This window comes from Thermobia domestica, chromosome 16 (assembly GCF_964235325.1).
Source record: "Thermobia domestica chromosome 16, izTheDome1.hap1.1, whole genome shotgun sequence".
NCBI classification, from domain to species: Eukaryota; Metazoa; Arthropoda; class Insecta; order Zygentoma; family Lepismatidae; genus Thermobia; species Thermobia domestica.
Window position 1 is genome coordinate 160,975,942 of NC_137469.1, and position 8,534 is coordinate 160,984,475.

The window sequence follows — 8,534 nt, forward strand, 5'->3', positions numbered from 1 at the left end:
ACAGGATGATGCTACCTGGTCATGGGAGTAACTACACTTTTACACAAAACAGCATTACTGCCGCGACCAAGTTGTATCATCTCGGTATCTTACCTGATGGTTAGTAATTAGGAGATTGTAGCACTGTCTCTGTGATAAATTTCGGAATTTCTCTAGTAGTAGCAGTTTTGGGATTAAGCTACAGTTAAAATAGTTTAAAAAGAAAATACTTCTGAAAGATTTATTTATAAAGAATCACTGATTTTTGTTAGCCTCATTTCCCCAGGCTTTAGTTAGTAGAATAGGTCCACCAAGCGCTGACTCCGTTTTCCTTGGAGATCGCTAGTATCGCTTATTAACATCGCAGCAGAATCTTTGTACTTAGTTGCCACGACCAATAGCGTTAGGAAATTTGACGTACTAGAGACAAGACCAGAAGGTAGACAAGAAGGAGAACCAGTACCAGTAGCAAATAGTAGGTGTTAGTAATATTCAGTATCTTGATTTTCTCGAACTATTGGGATACAAACAGCAGAGTGAATGCCAGAAATAATAAAAACTTCTGCTCTCTTCTTTTACTGTATATTAAACAAGACCTCTCGATATTATTTAATAATAATAATAATAATAATAATAATAATAATAATAATAATAATAATAATAATAATAATAATACCAAATTATTTAATGGATGCTATGCATTTGTTCTATGTCGCCATAATCGATGGAAATTAATCACTTAGTGTACGAAGACTTCTTTCGTCCAACACAAGTATAATGTTTCACTGCAGTGCATGCTATTTGTAAGTAAGCATCTCTTATTTTAGTATGACTTTCAACATTGAAGCAAATCAGAATGCAGACTGTTTTTTTTTTTTTCTTTGTCGAAAACAAATAAGACAACCAGATAAAGGACAGAGGTTAAAAGGAACGTTCAGATGCTGAGGTCAATGCATGCACCTCACAAATTTAGATCTTGCTGTGCTACAAACAAAAAGGAGCTTGAAGATTTTTGCACGGAACACAGACTATTGCAACATACGATATTCTACAGTTGGTAACTTTGTTGTCGAGATATGTTTCGGTATTAATTTAACTTGCGGCCACTATTAACTCACCGTTTGTCGGCCTATAGCAGTATCACTCTGTGTGGGGGGACCAAGGTTTTGATCAAGGGGGCCTGGCCCCCCTAGGCCCACCCTTGGCTCCGCCACTAATTCCCATTTCTTTTCAAGTACTAGTCGAATTGTAAATATCTGGTCAATAGTTGATCGATTTTACCTAAATCCGTTTTGATAATCTCCAATAATTTCATCTGCGTGTGGAGTCAATCTTGCTAATACAATGTTTAAGAGGATTTATTGGATGTTCACAGAAGAGAAATGCCTTGATAATTATTAAATGTTTTGTTGCTTTTCTTCTGAACTGGAACAATGATTGATTCTTTTCACTCTTGTTGTAATTCCTCCTTGTTCCAGATAAGGAGAATAATTTTGTGTATCTTGCTCTACAATATTCCCCCTCCAGCTAAAATTAAGTCAGCCAGAATTTCGTGTACACCCGGAGATGTGTGTGTCTTTAATTTTTAAATAGAGATTTCTATTTCTGTCTGGTTAGGTTCTGGAATATACGGTTATGCTGTATGCATTTCACTTTCTCCATAGCATTAGTTTTTGGCTATGTGTTAAGCAAATCGTAAAAGAAATCTTTGTACTGTATTTATTTAAGATGCTATCCTGATCAGTGAGAACTGTTCCGTTCGCTTTCTTTAATATATAGCATATAAGCACGAGGTTGATAGCCTTTCTTAAGTTCGTTGATGCATTTATACATGTCCCGAATGTTTTTATTTTTACTATTATCTTCAAATTAATTAATTTTAGCTTTCAAAAATCGCATATCTTTGTTCTAAACATTTTGGAAGTTTTCCACCAGATGACAATGATTTTTTACGTAGTTATTTTGTTCAGATTTTGTAGCCAACGCTGTTTCTTCTGTTTTCTGTTGTCTGCTACTTTAGTGCATAGTTTGTTCCTACGTATTTCTGCGTGCCCTGAAATTTTAATGTTATCTCTAATTTCAACCAAGTATCCTGAGCACCAGTGCACTCCGAATCTTCTAAAACCGAGAAGCTATTCGACACTTCAATCTAGCTCCTCTCTCCTCTAATTTCTTTAAATTAAATCTCCTCGTTTTCAGATATTTAATATTTCCGTTATTCAACGATAGTCTCTCTTATTAACGCTGCTACCAGGTGGTAATCAGTATCACAACCAGTTAGTTTGAACGACCGAACATCAGTTGTGCTAGAGTGTTTTCCTCTGTCTACTAAAATGTAATCAGTTCGATTGTTTTTTTCATCTGATTAAGTCCAAGTATATTTATGAATGTCGCGATGTGGGAATTTTGTACTCTTCACGATAAGGTTTCTAGATGATGTAAAGTTCACGAGTCTGACGCCATTTTCACAACTTTCCTTATGCAGACATTTATTCCCTATAATCGGTTTGAAAATACCCTCTCGTCCTACCTTCGCATTGAAACAACCTAACAGAATTTTCATGTGATATTTCGGGAATGATCAAATATCCGTCTTTCGTAAAACTATTTTTTTTATTGTCATCCTTATTTTCTGTTGGGTATGTGCATTTAAAAGAATAATGTCACACCATCGATCCTGAAGAGAAGTAAAAGAAAATCTATCATTAACAAATTTAACCCATGTAATTGCTTATATTATTCGTTTGTGAACGAAAAGCCCTATACCTAGTTGGTAATTTTTAATTCATTTCATGTAAAAGAACGTTAAATTTCCGACTTGACTCCTCCATTTCCTTCTCATCTAACTCCCTGATATCCCACTAGGTCCATCCTCTATTTCTAAACTCATTCGTTACAAATTTTAACGCGCCTATCCTAACGCGACTTCTTATATTCCGTGTTCCAAATCTCATGTCGATTTTACTTCGCTGAGTTCGTGCCAAGTTATCAGTTCTGATCCGAGGATTCTGCGATTGTATCTCAACATTTTGTTTTAACAGAATGACGTTGTTAACCTCGTACCAAATCCCCAAGCTGGAGGAACACCCTTTGTCGTCTGTCCGCGACTGCCTCTTCAGTATATTCGCAGCTAAGCTCTGTATCTAGAGGCCTTCTCCTCGATCCACAACCTGAGGACGCGCCATGCCGTGGTGATGGGGAAACCACATTTCACGGAAATTAATATAGCTATATTTTTAGTAATATAATAGGTACTGATTAACCGAACACTGCTTTAAAACACACAGGAACAATCAATATATCGATGCATATTGAGACTGTGAAAGCTTCGATGCCGTAAAAATCGTAAATTAGAGACTAGTGTCAATGTAGTATTTCATGAATGCATCGTATGTTTGACTATCCGAACTATTCTTGATGTATCATATTATTTCGTTTTATAGCTACATAACTTTAAAATATTTTTGTAAGTGATTATACTCTTTGTTCTCTGCCAATAGCAACTGTATGAATTTATAATACAAAACTGAAATACAAAAGAATAAAATTAAAATACATATACAGATTATGTAATATTTCACAGGGCATCTAATGTAAAGGGCGCCTTGTATCCTTCACAGGTTCTTTATTAACAGTTAGGGATGCGCACGAGTCGAGACATGTCTCGAATCTCGACTCGACTCGACTCGAATTCGAGTCGAGATTCGAGTCGACACACACTTTGTAAAATTCGAGACGAGTCGAGACAAACGTATTTCTCGACTCGAATTTTCGAGTCGAGACAGCTGCTAAAAATCTCGACTCGACTCGAATGTCTCGAAAATTTTTCTATAATTTTTAATATTATTTTGAAGAAAGTGCTCGCTCAGAAACACTCGGCACGAGTATTTCGGAAACTGCAGGACTTGTCAGGTGTTCGAGGAGTGCTGTGGTGATTGTCTTCAGCAAGTGGCGAAACCAAGGGGAAAAGATGTCCAAATGTCGAGGGGTTGGGTGGCCCCACCTCATTACAGATGTCAAACGTTCTAGTCTGGGCAGATTGGTAAAACAGAACAGGCGGCGAACTGCGTCGAAACTAAGATCAGAGTTTAATGCTGGGCAAAGTACAAGTGTATCTGAACTAGTTTTGTCAAATTTCCGAAAATTTTGAACCTGTTTTTTTAAAAAAACGTTTTTTTCGATTTTCTGGAAAAATTGAAAAAAATAAATATGTTTGTATTAGGTTAATTTTACTAGTAATGATATCTTTTTGTTTTCAAACAGGGGAAAAATTTTTCAAAAATTTCAATATTGCGAATATTAAAAAATAGCACTCGAAAATAAAATTATTCCAATTATTATCTATATATTAAAATACTAGATTTACGCGTATATGTTTCTCCTCACAGAAAAGTTTATATGTTTGTCTCCAATCCTTTCAACAATGAGACCTCGAACCCACAAGTGCTAGAAACGTGCCGTTTTCATTCGTCGATTCCAAATTTTATGTAAATTGTCCAGTTCTAATTGAATATTTTTGTAAAAAAAACATGGCCATTAGTTCTTTATTGCATTTATAGGGGTACACAAGAAGTACTGTGGGAGCGCGGTGGCTCAGTGGTAGGACGTTCACCTCCGGTGCATGGGGTCCCTGGTTTGATCCCAGATCGCGCCGTGTGGACTTTGTGGTCGACAAACACCATGATCGTGGGTTTTCTCGGGGTTCTCCCGTTTCCTCCCACTTTCTTCATTCCACCATTTCATTCATTTCTCATCATCACCGTCTCCTTTAGCCTAACCGGCATAACCATAGGACGTAAAACTAAAGATTTCATTTCACTAGAAGTACTGAAATTTTTGAAAAAAGTAAAGCTTCACACCCTACGAGTTATATATTCCAACATCACATAGTTGCATATAGGGGTTGTATATCTGTCAGGCGTTTGTTTCATGGCCAAATGATAATGAAAACGAGTGGTAGAGCGTTGGCTTCGCATTCGGGAGGTCGCGGGTTCGAATCCCGCTGCCGGCCATCCTGACTAGGGTTTTCCTCAGTTCTACCAGGCAAATGCCGGGATGGTACCTACTAAACAGGCCCTGGGCGACACCTTCCCAAATCCTTTCCATTGTTGTTGTTGTTGTTGTTGTTTTAGATATCCAGTATAAAATGGCCTCTGAGCTGTATCTGGTGCTTGTCAAATAAATAAATAAATAAATTTCTCCAGTCTAAGATTAATCTTCATTGTTTGGAGGTTTTTTTTTCAATAAACACCGTTTATCACTGACATAATTAATTGTGTGTGTACTTTATTTACTTATTAAATAATGCATGCAAATGCATGCATACACGATATGGGCATTCAGTAAATGGATACTTGAAAATTTGAACTCAATTATCTATACAAGCCGGCTACGAGTCTTTTGTTAGCCGGCTACGGGTGCAGTGCAAACTACTCTTTGGATTGAGCTTCTTACCGGATGTGTAGCCTACCGAAGGACCACACAGATGTTATCGAAACTATTGTGCTTTGTGTTTTTTTGTATGCTTTGGCAGAAAGGTCTGTAGATATCGAAGCCCGCCAGTGAAGCCATATCTAGCATCTTGGTGCTAGACCTAGCATAATTCACTCCCATCTAGCATCTAGCATCTTGGCAAAATCTCATTCTTTCCTCTGGAGAACAGAAAAAGAACGAAAATTTAGATGGCTCACTGAGCGATGGGAATTACCCTTAATTGAAGCGATGGTTGGAGTAATAAAACCAGTTAGTATTTCCGCTGTTGTATTGTTGAATTCACAGAAATGTTCAAAAATAAGCAAAACGTGACTCTGTACAAGATGTTTACTTACCCATAGTTTTATTATTGTCAACTGAACCCTGAGTGTCTGGGATGTTTCTGTCCCTTCTCACTTTACAACTTGAGAGGGGAGGGGGGTATGACCGCTAAAAGAAATGCTTCAGTGCTGCGTCGGATGCGGCATGTTTTGTATATATTTCTTCCCCTGATTCTCTTTCCAATACAGAGAACCGACTCTTTAAATGAAGAAAGAACCCTGAACCCTCCCGAAAATGCAAAAATGAATGATGCGTACAAATAACAAATCTATGGATGAATCAAATAATGCAGATACATGAGATGATGATGACGTGTGTCTTGTAATTGTTATATTAATATCCACTGGATTAAGTGAAAGTATAAAATGGATTTGATGACTGCCAAATTGACGTCACCTTGGTAAGTCATTATTTTTTAATATTTAGTAATATTAAATTAGATTATAGTTTAGCGTCGTTTTCAGGAGCAAAGCTCTACAAGACGTGAACGTACAGTTTAAAGTCGGATTTGAAACACATGAGCTCCTACCATGAATCAAACCTCGTTCGAGAAAGGCGCATACGCTAACCACATAGCAACGGGGAGCTCAACATTTAGTGATATGTATATTAAGTTGTAAAATTATATTCGTTTAATTTTCACTAATATAATCTTCACAATGTAAAGCATTCGCTAGGCACGTTATCTTGTTTAAAAACAAAAAGCCTATCTCTTATGTTTCCGTCTCGGGGTTGGACTGCGGGATGATAGAAATCCGAAAGAGATGTTTTTATTATATTTTGTGCAGTAGATCTGCTCCTTCATAATCTCCGTGTTTGATAAGAATGAACCTCCCTGGCTCACGAAAATGTACACGTAATATAACAAATCATGCACATTAAATGCCAGACTAATATAGCAAACATTGAAGATGCCCCCCTAGAAAATTTTCTTCGGCCGCCCATGTCTGGAGGTACACAATTTCGCAACTTAGTGGATACGATGTGGATGTATTCAAAGTCTACTGATTTACCCATAAACTTTAAATTTTATAACAATATTCTCAGTGAATACTATTATGGAGAACTATTTTTTAAATTCGATCGCTTTTTTTTTTTTTTTTTGTTCACCAGGTCTCGGTAATCGTCTGGCACGAAAAATGAAGTTTCTACAAGTGTTTCCCCAGCATTTTTTTTTTTTTTTTTTGAGAAAGGGATCCTCCAGGAGCGTTATTGAGGGTGTAATTCCTACGTTTGTTATATACATATATAGATATAGATAGATATAAATATAGATATACTGCGTATATATATATAAAGATAAGTAGGAGCGGGTCTTTAAAATTAGTTCGGAAAGATAATATGAAAATCTGGCATAATTTGCAAGAATCTGTCTAGTCTAATATATATAAAATAAATAGTTTGTTTGTGTTTGTCTGTTTGTATGCGGCCTGGGGACCAGACGAGTGGACCGAGAGTTACCAAATTTTAGTCAGGGGTACCCTGGCCCAGGCCCCAGATCAAGACGAATCTTTTTTTTTTTTAATTCGGACCAGGAGGTCTCAGGGGACGCTTACAGGGACATGTAAAAGTGGTAGAAAATGGCCGATATTACTGTCGAATTCGTAGTTTTCGCGGTCGCTGAAAACTCTGATCACATTAACTTACAAATTCATCCTATTCGGGCCGGTGGTCACCTTGGGGATCGGATACCGAGACAAGTAAAAGTAATCCAAAATGACCGATATTAGTGTCAAATCCATAGCTTTCGCAGTCGCTGAAATCAATGGTGACAATTCTATTAGCGATGATATGCAAATTCAGCTATAATTGTATGCGGACCGGGAAAAATCTTTAAGTTTCTACGTCCCACGGTTATGCCGGTTAGGCTAAAGGAGACGGTGATGATGAGAGATGAGTGAAAGGGTGGAATGAAGAAAGTGGGAGGAAACGGGACAACCCGGAGAAAAACCACGCACACGGTGTTTGTACACCACAAAGTTCACTTGGCAGGGGCTGGAATCGAACCCGGGACCCCAAACACCAGAGGTGAACGCTATACCACTGAGCCACCGCGGCCCCCAATGAGGTTGGAAGCTGGTCAGTCATGGCGGGAGGTGGCAAATGCCATAGGAGTGGCACAAAGTGTGATTTCCCGATTGTGGAATCAATTTCAAACAACTGGAAGTGTTCGAAGAAGACAAGGACAGGGCCGTCCACTAGCAACTAAAGCCAGAGACGATCGTTATCTGTTGTTAACAGCTCGTCGAAACCAGAATACAACTCTGCTACCGCGAGCCTTCCGAACAACAGCACGCATAATATCTACTCAAACGGTCCGCAATCGCCTTCGAGAAGGTGGTCTCTACGCACGTAGGCCTATGGTGTGTGTCCCATTAACTGCACGACACCGTGTTGATCGAAGAGCGTAGGCGGAGGAACATCGTGGGTGGGGACGCAATGAATAGGGCAATGTTTTGTTCTCTGACGAGTCTCGATTCAGTGTAGAGCCTAATAATCGACGTGTTTTCATCTGGAAAGAGTGTGGAACACGACACAATTCCATGTTTGTGCGAGAAAGATCCCAGTATCATAGTGGTGGACTGATGGTGTAGGCAGGAATCAGCATTGGTAAGCGTATTGTGTATTCCATCTATAGATGTGCAGTTCGGCAAATTGTTTGAACTTCCCCTGCTGGATTTTACAGCAGTATCTCTTCCTCCCCCTATCCCTCTTTTGACCGCATTTGCGGGGTTGCAATG